Source organism: Nicotiana sylvestris, chromosome 2 (assembly GCF_000393655.2).
Source record: "Nicotiana sylvestris chromosome 2, ASM39365v2, whole genome shotgun sequence".
NCBI lineage: Eukaryota > Viridiplantae > Streptophyta > Magnoliopsida > Solanales > Solanaceae > Nicotiana > Nicotiana sylvestris.
The window spans coordinates 37,968,130-37,986,850 of NC_091058.1; positions in this window are offsets into that span (position 1 = coordinate 37,968,130).

Sequence of the window (18,721 nt, forward strand, 5' to 3'; positions counted from 1 at the left end):
AAAAGTTTGGAAATCGCTTTTGATAATTTTGTTCATCGCGAACGCGATGGGAGGTATAAGTTTGCAAAAATGGGTTTGGCTCATCTCATCTAATTTCCTCCATGGGAGATGACTTAGGAGGAATTTTGGAGCTTCGTCTTCATCATCTATGTCAAGGTAAGTGATTCTCACCTATTTCAAGTTAAATTCATGGATTATATATAGATTTTAACATGGAAATTCATGGAAAATTAATAGGAATTTTGTGTTTATTTTGACCACGAATTTGGGCATGGAATTGAGAATAAAGTATATATTTGAGTTCGTGATGTTATGGATAATGTTTATCTTAGAAAATTTTCAGAATCCGGGCTCGTGTGCCCGAGGGTTGATTTTATCGACTTTTCGAACGGAGTTGGAAATTATTGCAAATTGGATTTTAATAACTATTGGAGTATATATTTATGGATTTGCACATTTATTGTCTAATTTTGGAGCGTTAGGCATCGGTTTGAGTTGTTGGAAAGGCTTGGGAGCCGGCTATGGAACTTCGGAGCGAGGTAAGTCTCTTTTCTACCCTTGTAAGAGGGAATTAACTCCATAGGTGAATTGAAATAGTATGTGCTTCTAACTGTGGGGGCTACGTGATAACTAGGGATTCTAGCCTATTCCATGCTCCTTGTTGCTTAGGTTTTGGATTAAAAGTGTGTACAAGTATTCCCAAAAGCTAACTTATTATGCTTTTTTGCAGTGTATGGTCAAAAAGAGACAAGAAAGTCATAACCGGCTCATAAAGGAGTGAAACCTCCACAAGTTCAAAACTGAGTCAAAAAGGCACTGACAGCGAAGAAATAGTAGCGGACGCGGAGGGTCCACCGTTGAGGCGGTCTTAACTACACTCTAAGCAGTATTAAGTTTCAGAGAATCATTTTTTGAGCTTAACAGTCACTGCTGCCCACGGTGAAATTGCACGGCAGCGATATCATTTGACGCGACCGCAGTCCAATTCTCACCCTCAGCGAAATTAAGAATCAAAGAACTATAGTTTGGAGCTCAAATTGAAAGGCGCGGTCCGCGAACATATTTTGCGGCCGCAGTTGAAGGAGCGCTGATGCGGTTGATTTTTCGCTCCCAGCGGACTCAAGTTCAGATCCAACTCAAAAGAGAATAAACGCGGTCCGCGCTTGCTTTTGCACAGACGCGGTAATCCTAGCACTGAGGCGACCTGTTTTCTGCTGTCAGCGGAATATCTGTAGGGGCAAATTTTGTTCGAAAAATTTAGCTGTGTATAAATAGTTCTTTTTCAGATTTTTAGGGTATCTGTTGTTTTGTGGAGCACGTGAACAACCATTTTTTGCTTTTTATAGTAATTTTAGAACATCTTTAGCAATTAATCTTATATTTTACTCTTGTAATTACTTTTTATGTATTATATTTCATCTCCATCTTTGATTTCTTTTTTGATTATGAGTAGCTAAATCCATTAGCTAGGACTCAACCCTAGTGTGGCTATTTAATGGGTCTTCAATTTTAGGGCTTAAATGTTTATGGGTTAATGATATTTAGCTTGATTCATGCTTTAATTGTTGAATTGGTGGTTGCAAACACTGATTTGTGCCTTTTTGACTTAGGCTCTTCTTAAGAAAGAGAGAGTAATTCTAGAAAATTCAGGCTAACAAGTAATTGGGGTGCATTCAAGAGATTGATAGCCCCAAATAAAGGATTAAACCTAGAGATAGTAATACCCGAATTGAGCCAATTTTCTTGCATTATTTAAACACCCAATTGGGCTTGTGAAAGCCAATTAGGGGAAACTCACTCAAACTACCGAGAAGTATAGAGTGAGTAATTATGTGCAATAGTTATATCATGATCCCAATTACAACAAGTTTGCCCTAAGTTTTAGTGTGATGACACTTGACCCAAGAGGTCATCACTTGTTCTTAAATGAAATTCTGCATTTTGAGGCCTTAAAAACCTCTTTTAGCATCACCTCGATTTGTGTGAACAGTCTGAGCGCGTAGCCGGAAAGCTTATATGCGAAAATCTGTGAAAATGATAAATTTTGACTATAAAAATGAATTAATTTGACTTCGGTCAACGTTTTGGGTAAATGGATCCGGACCCGAACCCGTGATTTGACAATGCCGGAGGGTCCGTAGGAAAATATGGTACTTGGGCATATGCCCGGAATCGAATTCCGAGGTCCCAAGCCCGAGAAATGAATTTTTGAAGAAAATTGTTTTCTGAAATTATTTAAAGGAATTGGAAATGAATTTTGATTAGAACATATTGGTATTGGGCCCGTATTTTGGTTCCGGCACCCGGTACAGGTCTTATATGTGATTTAAGATAATTTTGTGAAGTTTGGTAAGAAATGGAATCCGTTTGACGGGATTCGGACCTTAAAAGCTAAACTTGATGTTTTAAGAAGTTTTGAAATAATTCATTGATTTTGAGGTTTAATTCGATGTTAATGATGTTATTTTAGTGATTTTATCACCCGGATAAGTTCATATGATGTTCTTGAGTTAGTATGTATGTTTGGTTTAGATCCCCAAGGGCTCGGGTGAGTTTCGGATGTGTTTCGCTAGGTTTTAAACTCTTAAAAAGTTTAATGTTTTCAGTTGCTGGTATTCTGGTATTTTCGTCTTCGTGTTCGGGGGAGGACCCTCGTGAACACGATGAGTTAATAGTGCTGAAGGAAAATTTCCTTCTACGCGAACGCAAAGCTTTAGGGGGTCTACCCTTCGTGAACGTGGTCCTGGTATCGCGAACGCGAAGGCTTGTGGCCTGGTCAGGGGGAAGGGGTATTATAACTACGCGAACGCGACCACTAGGGCATGAATGCGAAGGCTCGAGGAGTTACTTATCCACGAACGTGAGCCGATTATCGCGAACGCAAAGGTCTGTCAGGCCTAACGCATCGCGAATGCGTTGAGCTTATCGTGAACGCGAAGACCAATTTCGTCCAGTTATTTTAAAAGTCTAGAAACAGAATGCATTACGGGATTTAACACATTTTTCACAAACTTCTTCTTCTCCACACCTCTTGGGCGATTTTTCTGAAGAACTTCTTCACCATAACCTCTTGGGTAAGTAATCTTTGACTTGTTTTCTTCCATTTTTATCAACACCAACTAGATTTTAGGCCTAAAACATGAGATTAAGGGTAGAAAATTAGGGATTTGGGTAGAGTTAGGGCTTTTTAATTATTTGGGAATTTGACCTCATTTTGGGGTCGGATTTCAAAACAAATTATATATTCGGGCTCGTGGGTGAATGAGTGATCGGGTTTTGGTCCGAACCTCGTGTTTTGACCAAGCGGGCCCAGGGTTGATTTTTGACTTTTTGGGAAGAATGAAGGGAAAGATATAGTTAAGCATTGGAATTGGATTGATTAGCATTTATTGATGTTATTAAGTCAATTATGTCTAGATACAATTGATTTGGAGCCGAATTCAAAAGAAAATGCGGTGTTTGAGGCTTGAGTTGGCAATGGAAGTCTGAGGTAAGTGTTTGGTCTAACCTTAGCTTAAGGGATTAGGAGTTGTGTCTTATTTGCTACATGTTAATTATGGAGTACGATGTATAGGCATGGTGACGAGTATCTATATGTTGGTGTCAAGCATTCCCGTGAGTCTTGTATTATAAGTGTTATGACTCCGTTGTAGTTTATTGCAGTTCATATGTTATTATCACCATTGTTCCCTTGCCGGGATGTTTGTTTGATATTAATGATCCCTTGTCGTGATGTTTGTTTTGATAGTATTTTTCCCTTGCCGGGATGTTATTGAAATATCATTGTTCCCTTGTCGGGTAGTTTTTATATTGTTCTTGTTCCCTTACCGGGATTCCTTTGATTTTTGTTGGCTTGTAATTGGGTGCGGGTGGTACGCCCACCACAAGATATAATGAAATTGAAGCGGGTGGTACGCCTACAACAAGATATAATGAAATGGAAGCAGGTGGTACGCCTACCACAAGATATAATGAAATGGGAGCGGGTGGTACGCCTACCACGAGATAAATGAAATGGGAGATGGTGGTACGCCTACCACGAGGTAAATGAAGTGGGAGTGGGTGGCACACCTGCCACGAGATACATGAAATGGGAGCGGGTGGCACGCCTGCCACGAGACACAGGAAATGGGATCGGGTTGCACGCCTACAACAAGATGTGAAAAGAAAGTGAAATCTGCCTTCTTTATTCTTGTTAGTGGTTGATTTTGACTCCTTTATAATTCTCTTGATATTCTGTTTTACCCGTTATTCCCCGAAGCATGTTTCCCCCTCCTATCTTTATTTGTTTATTTCTATATTTCTTTTGCGCTATATATATATATATATATATATTGGAACTACACAGCTTTATTTGGTAGTCTGGTCCTAGCTTCGTCATTACTTCGCTGGGGTTAGGCTGGACACTTACAGGCACATGGGGTCGGTTGTGCTGATACTACACTCTGCACATGTGCATATCCCGGAGCAATTTTTGGACGGTAGATTTGGGTGGCTACCTTCAGTCTACACGGAGATCCAAGGTAGACCTGCAGGTGTCCGCAGGCCCTGGCGTCTCCTCTATCCTTTATTTCCTGTTTCATTTTTTTGATTCGGAAATAGTGTATCTTTATTTTCAGACTTTATATATAGCACTCTTAGACCGTTTGTGGTACTGTGACACCAGTTCTAGGTGATTAAGGCTTAAACAATTGTATTAGATTTATATTTCAGATATTTTATCGCTTTTCTTCCACTTATTCTAAATTTCCGTTGTTCACACGTTATTGTTTTATAAATGTCAAAGTGTATAAAATGGGTAAAAAGGGTAATTTGTTCAATAATTGGCTTGCCTAACTCACATCAGTAGGCACCATCATGACTCCCGAGGGTGGAAAATCCAGGTCGTGACAAGTTGGTATCAGAGCTCTAGGTTGAATGGGTCTCACAGTTCACAGACAAGCTTAGTAGAGTCTGAGGGATCGGTACGGAGACGTTTGTATTTATCCCCCAAAGGCTATAGAGTTAGGAAAAAATTCACATTTATTCTTTCCTGTCATGCGGTTTGGTTTCTCAATGCTAATTGAATTTCTCCTCTATTCTTTCGCAGATGGTGAGAACACTCACTTCCTCATCCACTGACCAGCAGCCTGAGCCCACAGCAGTAGCTCCCACGAGGGGCAGAGAGCGAGGCCGGGGCCATGCTAGAGGCCGAGGTAGGACAGAGCTCAGTCGAAAGCAGCAGCACCAGTGGCAAAGCCTTAGGTTGACTTTGCTGATGAGGTTCTAGCCCAGATAGTTCCGCTGGGCCCAGCTCAAGTCCAAGATGGGTTTATTGCTACCCCAGTACTCCTGGATGCTCTGGTCCGCCTAGTGGGCCTTATGGAGAGTGTCACCCGGGCAGACTTGCTTTTTATATCACCAATCGTCTCTTAGGCTGGAGGAGGAGCTCAGAATCCTGCTACTCGCACTCCGGAGCACGTAGCTCCCCAGTTCCAGACTCCAGTAGTTCAGCTAGTCGGAGCAGTTCAGCCGGGTGTGGTAGGTTAGACGAGTGATGGAGAAGCTATATCTGCCGATACTTTGTGGAGGTTGGATAGGTTCACCAATCTATTCACTACTACTTTCAGCGGTACATCTTCTGAGGATCCACGGGATTATCTAGACAGCTATCACGAGGTTCTCAGGAACATGGGGATAGTTGAGACCAATGGGGTCGATTTTGCTTCTTTTCGCCTGTCTGGATCCACCAAGACTTGCTGGAGGGATTAATGTTTGGCTAGACTAGCCGGATCACCAGCTTTGACTTGGGAGCAGTTCACTCAGCTATTTCTGGATATATTTCTCCCCATCACGCAGAGAGAGGCCTATCGGAGGTAGTTTGAGCGTCTCTGATAGGGTTCTATGACTGTTACCCAATATGAGACCACATTCATCAACTTGGCTCGTCATGATCTTATCATACTTTCCACCGAGAGAGAGAGGGTAAGGAGGTTCATTGACAAACTTATTCAACCGATTTGTCTTCAGATGGCTAGGGAGACTAGCAGTGAGATATCTTTCTAGGAGGCGGCCAATGTGGCCAGGAGAGTTGAGATTGTTCTTTCACAAGGAGGTAGTCATGGGTCGAACAAGAGGCCTTGTCATTCAGGTAAATTTAGTGGTACCTCGTCTGGAGGTAGGGATTCATATGGTAAGGGCCATCATCTCAGTACTTTTCAGTCAGCACTTCAGGTTTCTCACGGTGCTTCAGGTGGCCGTGATTCTCAAATATAGTATTCTGATCAGCAGTCCTACAATGCACCATCAACTCCTATCATTGCACCGCCACTTTAAAGTTTCCAAGGTCGTCAGCCCCAGCAGCCGAGGGCTTATTTTACTTGTGGCGAGACGAGGCACATTGCTAGGTATTGCCCTCGAGCACTGATTAGCTCTCAACATCAGGGTTCTCGTGCCATGGTTCAGGCACCAGGTGTTCCACAGACCACCCAGCCAGCTAGAGGTGGGGGTAGAGGTGCTAGAGGTGGAGGTAGAGGTATTAGAGGTGGAGCTCAGGCCGCTAGAGGTGGATGCCAGCCAGCAGCAGGCTGTCCCAGAGATGTAGCTCAGGGTGGTAGGGCCCAACCCCAATGTTATGCTCTTCTATCCATGCCCAAGGCTGAGGCTTTAGATGCAGTTATTACAGGTACGGTTCTGATTTGTGATAGAGATGCTTCAGTGTTATTTGATCCATGGTCTACGTACTCGTATATGTCATCCTATTTTGCACCGTATCTGGTTATGCCTAGTGATTCTTTGAGTGATCCTATTTATGTGTCTACATCGGTGGGTAATTCTATTGTGGTAGATCGAGTCCATCGCTCTTGAATAGTCGTGATTGGGGTTCTTGAAATGCATGTAGATTTGTTACTTCTGGATATGGTCGATTTTGATGTCATATTAGGGATGGACTGGTTATCTCCTTACCACGCTATCTTGGACTATCATGCCAAGACTGTGACTTTAACCTTCCCGGTTTGCCTTGTTTAGAGTAGAGAGGGACTCCTTGTCATTCTACCCATAATGTTATTTCTTATGTGAAGGCTCGACGTATGATCGAAAAGGGGTGTTTGGCCTATTTGGCATATGTTCGTGATTCTAGTGCTAAGGTTCCTTCTATCGATTCTATGCCCGTTGTTCGTGTATTTCCTGAGGTTTTCCTTTCAGACCTGTCGGGTATGCCACCCGATAGGGATATTGATTTTTGCATTGATTTGTCTCCGGGAACACAGCCTATTTCTATGCTGCTGTATCATATGGCCCCGCCTGAGTTGAAAGAGTTGAAGGATCAGTTGGAAGACTTGCTTGAGAAGGGTTTCATTAGACACAGTGTTTCGCCTTGGGGTGCACCGATGTTGTTTGTTAAGAAGAAGTATGGGTCGATGAGAATGTGTATTGATTACTGGCAGTTGAATAAGGTTAAAATCAAGAATAAGTATCCATTGGCGAGGATTGATGATTTGTTTGATCAACTTCAGGGTGCCAAGTTATTTTCAAAGATTGACTTAAGATCTGGCTACCATCAGTTGAGGATTAGGGCATCTGATGTCCTTAATATAGCTTTCCGAACTCAGTACGGGCATTATGAGTTCTTAGTGATGTCATTCGGGTTAACAAATGCCCTAGAAGCTTTTATGGATTTGATGAACCGAGTGTTCAGGCCTTATCTGGATTCGTTCGTGATAGTCTTCATTGATGATATTTCGATTTATTCCCGCACCCGGGAGGAGCATGAGCAATATCTTAGAGTGGTTCTTCAGACCTTCAAGGATAGTCAGTTATATGCTAAGTTTTCGAAGTGTGAGTTCTGGTTGAGTTCAGTTGCATTTCTGTGTCATGTTGTATGAGCAGAGGATATTTAGGTTGATCCGAAGAAGATTGAGGCAGTCAAGAACTGGCCTAGACCAGCATCAGCTACAGAGATTTGGAGTTTCGTGGGATTGGCAGGCTACAATCGTTGGTTCGTGGAGGGGTTCTCATCTATCGCAACCCCGATGACCAGATTGACCTAGAAGGGTGCCCAGTTCAGATGGTCGGATGAGTGTGAGGCGATCTTTTAGAAGCTCAAGATAGGTCTGACTACGACACCAGTGTTGGTTTTGCCCATAGGTTCAGGGCCCTATACAGTTTATTGTGATGCATCTCGTATTGGACTTGGTGCAGTGTTGATGCAGGATGGCAAGGTCATTGCCTATGCTTCGCGGTAGTTGAAGATTCATGAGAAGAACTATCTAGTTCATGATTTGGAATTGTCTGCCATTGTTCATGCATTGAAGATTTGGAGGCATTATCTGTATGGTGTGGCATGTGAGGTGCTCATGGACCACAAGAGTCTTCAGTATTTGTTCAAGAAAAAGGAGTTGAATCTGAGGCAGAGGAGGTGGTTGGAGTTGTTGAAAGATTTTGATATCACCATCTTATATCATCTGTGAAAAGCTAATGTGGTGGACGATGCTTTGAGTAGGAAGTCAGCCAGTATGGGCAGTCTTGCTTCTATTCTGGTCGGTGAGAGACCACTTGCTTTGGGTGTTCAGGCTTTGGCCAATTAGTTCGTGAGGTTGGATGTTTCTAAGCCTAGTCGGGTTTTAGCTTGCACAGTCGCTCGTTCTTCTTTTATTGGAGCGTATCCGTGATCGACAGTATGATGATCCCCATTTGTGTGTCATTAGAGACACAGTGCATCACGGAGGTGCCAAGCAGGTTACTTTAGGTGATGATGGAGTTTTGAGATTGCAGGGTCGAGTTTGTGTGCCTAATGTGGATGGGCTCCGAGAGTTGATTTTAGAGGAGGCCCATAGTTCCCGATACTCTATTCATCCGGACGCCGTAAAGATGTATCAGGATTTGCGGCAACATTATTCGTGGCGGAGAATGAAGAAGGATATTGTTGCATATGTGGCTCGGTGTTTGAATTGTCAGTAGGTTAAGTACGAGCATCAGAGGCTCGGTGGTTCATTTAAGAGGATTGAGCTTCCCGAGTGGAAGTGGGAGCGTATCACTATGGACTTTGTTGTTGGTCTCCCACAGACTCAGAGGAAGTTCAATGCAGTGTGGGTTATTGTTGATAGGCTGACCAAGTCAACGCATTTCATTCCTGTGGCAGTCTCCTATTCTTCTGAGAGGTTAGCTGAGATCTGGTGTGCCCGGGTCTATTATTTCGGACCGAGGTACACAGTTTATCTCACATTTCTGGAGAGCAGTTCAGCGAGAGTTAGGAACACGGGTTGAGTTGAGCACAGCATTTCATCCTCAGACGGACAGGCAGTCCGAGCGGACTATTCAGATTTTGGAGGATATGCTCTGAGGTTGTGTCATTGACTTTGGAGGCTCGTGGGATCAGTTTTTGCCATTAGCATAGTTTGCCTACAACAACAGCTACCAGTCGAGAATTCAGATGGCTCCTTACGAGGCTTTATATGGTAGGTGGTGTCGGTCTCCGGTTGGATGGTTTGAGCTAGGAGAGGCTTGGTTGTTGGGTACAGATCTGGTTCAGGATGCCTTGGACAAGGTCAGGATTATTCAGGATAGGCTTCGTACAGCTCAGTCCAGGCAAAAAAGCTATGCCGGCCGCAAGGTTCGTGATTTGACATTCATGGTTGGTGAGCGGGTATTGCTTCGAGTGTCGCCTATGAAGGGCATAATGAGATTTGGGAAGAAGGGCAAGCTTAGCCCTAGGTTCATTGGCCCGTTTGAGATTCTCGATCGAGTAGGAGAGGTGGCTTATAGACTTGCATTGTTGCCGAGCTTGTCAACCTTGCATCCAGTGTTTCATGTGTCCATGCTTCGGAAGTATCACAACGATCCATCCCACGTGTTAGATTTCAGCAGTGTCCAATTGGACAAAGAATTGTCTTATGAGAAGGATCCAGTAGCTTTTCTAGACCGGCAAGTTTGTCAGTTAAGATCGAAGAGTTTTCCTTCTGTTCGTGTTCAGTGGAGAGGTCAACCTCCTGAGGCATCGACCTGGGAGTCCGAGTCCGATATGCAGAGTCGTTATCCCCATCTTTTCCCCGACTCAAGTACTTCCTTCTTCTGTCCGTTCGAGGACGAACGATTGTTTTAGAGGTGGAGAATGAGGCATTGACCTGGGATGAACAATTGTTTTTAAATGAAATTCTGCATTCCAAGGCCTTAAAAACCTCTTTTAGCATCATCTCGATTTGCGTGTGCAGTTCGGGCACGTAACCGGAAAGCTTATATGTGAAAATCTTTGAAAAATGATAAATTTTGACTATAAAAATAAATTAATTTGACTTCGGTCAACGTTTTGGAGAAACGGGCCCAGACCCATGATTTAACTGTCCCAGAGGGTCCGAAGGAAAATATGGGACTTGGGCGTATGCCCGGAATCGAATTCCGGGGTCCCAAGCCTGAAAAATGAATTTTTGAAGAAAATTGTTTTTTGAAATTGTTTAAAGGAATTGGAAATGAATTTTGATTAGAACATGTTGGTATCGGGTTCGTATTTTAGTTCCGGCGCCCGGTACAGGTCTTATATGTGATTTAAGATAATTTTGTGAAGTTTGGTAAGAAATGGAATCCGTTTGACGGGATTCAGACCTTAAAAGCAAAACTTGATGTTTTAAGAAGTTTTGAAATAATTCATTGATTTTAAGGTTTAATTCGAAGTTAATGTTGTTATTTTGGCAATTCGATCGCAAGGATAAGTTCACATGATGTTCTTGAGTTAGTACGTATGTTTGGTTTGGAGCCCCGAGGGCTCGGGTGAGTTTCAGAAGGTTTTAAAATCTTAAAAAGTTACAGGTTTTTAGTTGCTGGTATTTTGGTATTTTCTTCTTTGCGTTCGCGGGAGGACCCTCGTGAACGTGATGAGTTAATAGTACTGAAGGAAAATTTCCTTCTAGGCGAACGTGAGACCTAGGTCTCGAATGCAAAGCTTTGGGGGGTCTACCCTTCTCGAACGGGGGCCTGGTATCGCGAACGCGAAGGCTTGTGGCCTGGTTAGGGGGAAGGGGTATTATACCTATGCGAACGCGACCACTAGGGCGCGAACGCGAAAGCTCGAGGAGTTACTTCTCCGTGAATGCGAGACGATTATTGCGAACGCGAAGGTCTATCAGGCCTAATGCATCGCGAAAGCATTGAGCTTATCGCGAACGTGAAGACCAATTTCGCCCAGTTATTTTAAAAGTACAGAAATAGAATGCATTACGGTATTTTACCCATTTTTCACAAACTTCTTCTTCTCCACACCTCTTGGGCAATTTATTTGAAGAACTTCTTCACCATAACCTCTTGGGTAAGTAATCTTTGCCTTGTTGTCTTCCATTTTTATCAACACCCACTAGATTTCTAGGCCTAAAACATGAGATAAAGGGTAGAAAATTAGGGATTTGGGTAGAGTTAGGGTTTTTTGATTATTTGGGAATTTGACCTCGTTTTGGGGTCGGATTTCAAAACAAATTATATATTCGGGCTCGTGGGTGAATGGGTGATCAGGTTTTGGTCCGAACCTCGCGTTTTGACCAAGCAGGCCGGGGGTCGATTTTTGACTTTTTGGGAAGATTGATGGGAAAGCTATAATTAAGCATTGGAATTGGATTGTTTAGCATTTATTGATATTATTAAGTTGATTATGTCTAGATACAATTGATTTGGAGCCGAATTCAAAAGGAAATGCGGTGTTTTAGGCTTGAGTTGGCCATGGAAGTCCGAGGTAAGTGTTTGGTCTAACCTTAGTTTGAGGGATTAGGAGTTGTGTCTTATTTGCTTCATGTTAATTGTGGAGTACGACATATAGGCGTGGTGACAAGTATCTATACGTTGGTGTCAAGCATGCCCGTGAGTCTTTTATTATAAGTGTTATGACTCCGTTGTGGTTTATTGCACTTCATATGTTATTATCACCATTGTTCCCTTGCCAGGATGTTTGTTTGATATTAATGATCCCTTGACGGGATGTTTGTTTTGATAGTATTGTTCCCTTGCCGGGATGTTTGTTGATATTATTGTTCCCTTACTGGGATGTTGTTGAAATAACATTGTTCCCTTGCCGGGAAGTTGTTATATTGTTCTTGTTCCCTTGCCGGGATTCCTTATTATTTTTGTTGGCTTGTAATTGGGAGCGGGTGGTACGCCTACCACAAGATATAATGAAATGGGAGTGGGTGGTACGCCTACCACAAAATATAATGAAATGAGAGCGGGTGGTACACCTACCACAAGATATAATGAAATAGGAGCGGGTGGTGCGCCTACCACGAGATAAATAAAATTGGAGCGGGTGGTACGCCTACCGCGAGGTAAATGAAATAGGAGCGGGTGGCACGCCTGCCATGAGATACATGAAATGGGAGAAGGTGGCACGCCTGCCACGAGACACAGGAAATGGGATCGGGTTGCACGCCTGCAATAAGATGTGAAAAGCAAGTAAAATCTGCCTTTGTTTTCCTTATTCTTGTTAGTGGTTGATTTTGACTCCTTTATAATTCTCTTGATATTCTGTTTTACCCGTTATTCCCCGAAGCATGTTTCCCCCTCCTATTTTTATTTGTTTATTTCTGTATTTCGTTTGTGCTGTATATATATATTTGAACGTTACAAGTTTATTTGGTAGTCTGGTCCTAGCCTCGTCACTACTTCATCGGGGTTAGGCTGGACACTTACCAGCACATGGGGTCGGTTGTGCTGATACTACACTCTATACTCTGTGCATATCCCGGAGCAGCTTTTGGATAGTAGCTTGGAGGCTTCCTTCAGTCCATCCGGAGACCCAAGGTAGACCTGCAGGCGTTCGCAGGCCCTGGTGTCTCCCTCTGTCCCTATTTCCTATTTTATTTTCTTTTTATTCAGAAATAATGTACCGTTATTTCTTCAGACTTTGTATGTAGCAATCTTAGATAGTCTGTGACACTGTGACACTAGGTATTAGGTGGTTAAGGCTTAAGTATTTGTAATAGATGCAGTTTTCATAAATCTTATTGTTGTCTTACGCTTAAGTTTGAATTTTCGTTGTTACCACGTTATCATCTTATATTTGTTAAAAAGAAATAATTGGTTAATGAAGTAATTAGATTAAAGGTTTGGCTTGCCTAGCTCACATTAGTAGGCGCCATCACGACTCCTGAGGGTGGAAAATCTGGATCGTGACATTTAGACCCCGTTAGATACTCACCTAGGTGTAAGTAACCTCCCTAGTGCCTTTTTACCAATTGAGAAAACCCTTACAAAAATATCATACTTAGTTTATTTTTCATTCTTTATTAGTGTTAAAAGTAGAATAGTAACCAAAACAAAGCTTGATTGGAAGTGCAATTAAGAACATCGCACATAGCTAGATTAGATAGAAACCCAATTCCAAATCAATATTAGCTCTCTATGGAAATCGATTCTGATCCCTCGGGTAAAAGCTGCATCGACCACTCTTGCCATTCTATAGTGGTATAGGGTTGGATCCGATCACTTTTTGGCGTCGTTACTGCGGAGCTAAACGGTTTTGGCTATCTATCTGACTAGTTTTGTGTCTTGTTTTTCTTTCCTTCTGTTTTACTAACTTGTGTGAGTTAATCGATTCAGGTACAAAATGGTAAACAATGATCCTCTCGGAAATGTTATCCTGGGGGAGGAGGTAGATGAAGTTGGTGAAAACGAGGTGCCTCTAGTACCTCAAGGCCAAAGAATAGGCCGCCAGGCCAATGACAATGTTCGAGACCCCCCCCCCCCCCCGCCTCTTCCATGAGTTGCTCCCCGAGTGCTTCCAAATGAAGGGTACACAAGTGCAATTGACCCACCTCGGATCCGGGCGGGCAATTTCCAGATTACAAATGTTATGTTGACTTTATTGGAGCAACGAGGGTACTTCACAGGTGCTCCCCATCAGAATGCATATAAACATCTTAAAGGCTTTGTGATACCTACTGGGGAAGTAAACAGACAAATGTGTCGGAGGATGCATTGAGATTGAGATTGTTCCCTTTTTCACTTAGAGGGAAAGCTTTGGACTGGCTCGAAAGACTTCCCACCATTCCATCACTACGTGGGATGAATTGGCCGACAAGTTTATAGCTATGTTTGTTCTCGCTGGGGCATATGGCGACATTGAGAGATGAGATCTTGGCCTTCAAACAAGAACCTAATGAACCACTTCATGAGATCTGGGAGAGGTATCAGACAATGGTGAAAGAATGTCCGAACAATGACATGACCGAAGCAATGATCCAACAAACATTCTACCGTGGCATTAACACGACCAATCAGTGTGTAGTGAACCAATTAGCATGGGGAAATTTTATGAACACACCTTATGCTGAGGCGTGTGAGATATTGGATGAGATGGCAGATACTTCCTCAGCTTGGCAAAGTCGAGCTAATGTGCCACAAGGTGATCCCACTGTCATTCACCTGCACAAAAAGCTCCACGACCATGGCCAGGCAATAGCAGAGTTAACTACAACAATGAACCAATTGGCAAAAGCTCAATTGCATCAAGTTCAAGCACTGAGACAAGTAAATGCTATAGAAGGGATAAACATGTTGGTCAACAAGGTCAAGGAAGTCCGGATCAATATGAGCAGGGTAGCAGTGGTTTCAACCAAGATGATGGGTATAATGAACAAAGTGAAGAAGTTCAGTATGTGAACAACTATCAAGGACAAAGGGGCAATGCTCCTAGCCAACAACAATAGTGGAGATCCCAAGGAAATCGGGGGAATCAAAACCAACAAGGAAATAACAACTGGGGAACAATAATCAGAATTGGGACAACCAAAATAACCAGGGTAACTGGAGTGGCAACAACAACAATTGGGGAGAAAACAACAACCAAGGGGGTTGGAATAATGGCAATCAAGGGAATTGGGGGCAAGTCTTTCAAAGACCTCCGATGTATCAACAACCAAACAACTTGCCTCCATTCCCAAGGTCCTAGCTCGTCAAACAATGAGATGGGTAGGATCGAGATGATGTTTGAACAAATGATGAAAAAGAATGTCGACTCTGATGCCCAGTTGGCATCCCATAATACTTCAATTTGAAACTTGGAGGTTCAACTTGGCCAAATTTAGCAATATTTAAATTCCCGCCCTAAGGGGGCTCTACCTAGTGATATGGTAGTAAACTTGAAGGGTGGGAACAATACTGGGCATGCAATGACGGTGATCACAAGAAGCGGTAGAGGTGGTGAAGTGAATACCTCCAAGCGAAAGGAAGTTGCGAGTAATGAGCTTGAAGTGCAAGATGATGATGTTCCTATAGTTTATGAGCAAGTGAGTGAAGAGAATTTGAATGCTGAAAAGAGAATTAATATTCATGATAATGAGGTGGAGACTCAAAATGATGTGAAACCATCTAGGTAACATGTGATAGACATGCCGGAAATGGTAGTGCCTATCACACTTCCTTTTCTACCCGCAAAGGGATATACGGGAGTTTTTCCAATTAAAGTGACATTATTTAAAATAAGATTATTTATTTAATCAGGGTAGCTACTTGGAATAGTTTATGGTGTCCCAAGTCATCGGTTTATTTTAAAATCCCAAATCAAGGAAATTGACTCTTATTTATGGTCTGCGAACACAGAAGACAGGGTAAGGAATTCTGTTAACTCGGGAGAAGGTGTTAGGCATTCCCGGGTTCCATGGTTCTAGCACGATCGCTTAACTATTAATAATTGGCTTAATTATCTGATTTTACATGCTTTAAACCTATTGTGCATTTTTAACCTTTTAAAAAAACCGCTTCTAACTGATTTAATCGCGTTTTAGGATTTATGGAATTATTTGAACGAGTCGTGATTGCACGTGCTCGTCTGTTTAGTACACATTGCGAATCACCTCATATGAAATGCACCCACGTTTTACAACATGTTTATTTTTATTATCATTCGAAGTTATGGTTGGGTCACATGAAATGCACACCCGAATTTGGATTTATGTATCATGACTATGCCACGGGAACCGCACCCATAGCCACGATGATTTTATTATTCACACCTAAAGAGACTAGTGCATTTAATTATTTTTCTAATATTTAATATTGTTGTGATGCCAAATTTATGGACAAGATATTATTGGGGAGCAAATAGGCTAGCTAGCATGATCTATTACTTGGCCCAGATTCCTTATGATTCAAGACTCACCTTACGGTCCATTCTTATTCCTTGCCAAGAAAGAAATAACTCTAATTTTTCTATCTACCCAATTAAAAGTATCTATTCAAGAACTAAGACTACATACATCACAATCGATATAAAACTAATTAAAATAATTTAAATAAAAACTAAGACGTACTACTCAAACAACGTAAAATCATAAATCAACCAACACGCGCACCAAGCTATCATAACACAATGAAATGAGAATGAAAATAGAGAAATGGACCTTTTATTGATGAACAATGTTGAAAATTGCAAGTCAATCGGGCTAAACAAAGCAACAATCCTTGGATAGAAACACCGAAATTATAAATCGGAACCTCGAATCGGCACCGAAAAACTTGAAACCCAAACTCGACGTCAATCAAACTCCATGAGCCGAGATCAAAATAGAGGCAAATATTTTTTGTGTAATTTCACTTGAAATAATATCAACAGAGGGTGAGTCGAGAGGAGCTGATCGAGAATGATGCGAAAGCCATCTTTTTGTTATCTTTTTATCTTTTCCTCTTGGTTATTTTTTTTGTTTTCTAAAACTTATGTTCCAAAGAAACCCCTTTTGTCCGTTCCTCAAACTTATTCAACACATTTTGGTTTTCCATCAAATGATATGAGACCAATTCTTTTCTAGCAACAACATTTCAAATCTTTGCGTCTGTTTTCTTTTCTTACTTTTGTGTGTGTCGGCTGTGTGTTTTTTTTTAGGTATTTGCTGAAGGGTGTGTCGAAGAAGAAGAGGTTCAGGGGGGTCTTTTTTGGGGTTGAAGATGATCGAAACGGCTGAAAATTAGGTGTAGGTATTTTGGTTTTTGCTAGGTCTTAGTTTTATAGGGAGTAGGAATTAGGTTAGGTCAAATGGAGAATGAGAATGGGCTCAATGTTTTGGGCTATCTGAAATTGAGCCTTTTTCAATTAAGACCAAATGAAATTAGCCTCAAATTTTATACTCTTTCTTCTAAAACAATACCAAAAATACTATACCATTTACTAATTAATCCTACTTAAGTAAAATAATTATTAAAATAAAACTAACCGTTAAAACAAAACTATTTTTGGTATTTTTCAAATATCATACTAAAAAATAAAAATGGAAAATCATTCTAAAATTAAAATAATATTCCTGAAAACAAAGTGGAACTATTTTTGTATTTTTGAATTTTATGTAAGATAGATAAATTAAAAGTAACTAGATAAAATATTAATTAGCTAAATAAAGAAAATATTTTTGTAATTTTTATTTTTGTGATAAAATAAAGTAAAAGAGTCAAAACTATTTAGAATAGCGATACTAAACCTAATCTAAATATTTATGCTAAAATGTGTAAAATCTTGGGGAGGGTCTGTCGCGCCCCCTCTTTTCCCTCCTCCCGGAGAGAGGTTCGGGTTTCGACATTCCATGGGTGTAATGACTAGTTTCCTTTTGGGAATTGGGTTTTTGAAGAGTCGCCACCTAACGGATTATGGTGCGTTAGGGCACCTAGAGTAATTAACTCTTGCATTGGTTTACATTACCAGAGATTAGGGTAAGGGCTCGAAGTAACCTCGAGGGGAAGGTGTTAGGCACCCCTCTTGGTCCACAACTGTGGGTCTTTGCCGAACTTATATTCACAAATTAGTGCATTACAAATAAACAGTTGATTAAAGCACGTTGGATAACTCAAGTAATAAGATAAAAAATTTGTCAAGTTGTAAAACAAGGGTTTAAATAAAAGAGAGTTTTGGTAAATGAGGGGTCTTAGGTTGGTTATCCTATATGATTACCCCACACAATGTTTGGTAAACACTCCTCGATGAGGGTCTACACGTGAAATTAGCGTGTAGTCATCATCTCCAATATCTACCCTTTCCATCCCCTTAGTGGTCATGCAAAGCGAGTGTTTGGTCAACTATTTCTATTGCGTGCTGCTACCCGTCCCTTCTTAATGGTTCTGGAGGGAGTTAGGACCTCTACCTATAGGTGGTTCTAGACGGACCCCTAAGGTTTCTAAGGTGAAAATTCTAAGGGACAAGCAAAACACTTAGGACTTTTAGCACATAAAAGGGAGCAAATAGAGGCTCAAAGTTTCCTCCTCAAACAAGCACACAAACAGCACGACTCAAGCACAATTAAGGGCTTTTATTAGACAATATCTTAAAGCAGGAGGTCTAGGTGAATATGCAGAAGACAAGCATTTTATTTTTAGACCCAGAAGTAAAGACCCTAACAATTGCCTATTAGTTTTTAAAAGCCTGTTAAGATCAGAAAGACATTAAGCAATAGAAACTGTTTCAGGATTGCAGTTTTGAAAACGCCCTACAAGCTTACCTATACGCGGAATATTGATGACTGCATTATATAGTAAGACAGGGTAGATTTTAAAACAGACTTTTGAAAATCCTATGGGCATGATGTCTAATAACATATTAAGGCAGTTTTAAAAGACTTGTTTCAGAAATATAAACTACTTAATTGAACCAATTCAGAAGTGAACTAGGCGTGGACTAGGTTGAATCATTTAGACTAGTTGAAATTGACAGGCAGAATTTCGAATATGGTTCCCTATAGGCATGATATCTAACTTTGTTAATCTTATTTTAAGACATGTAGACATG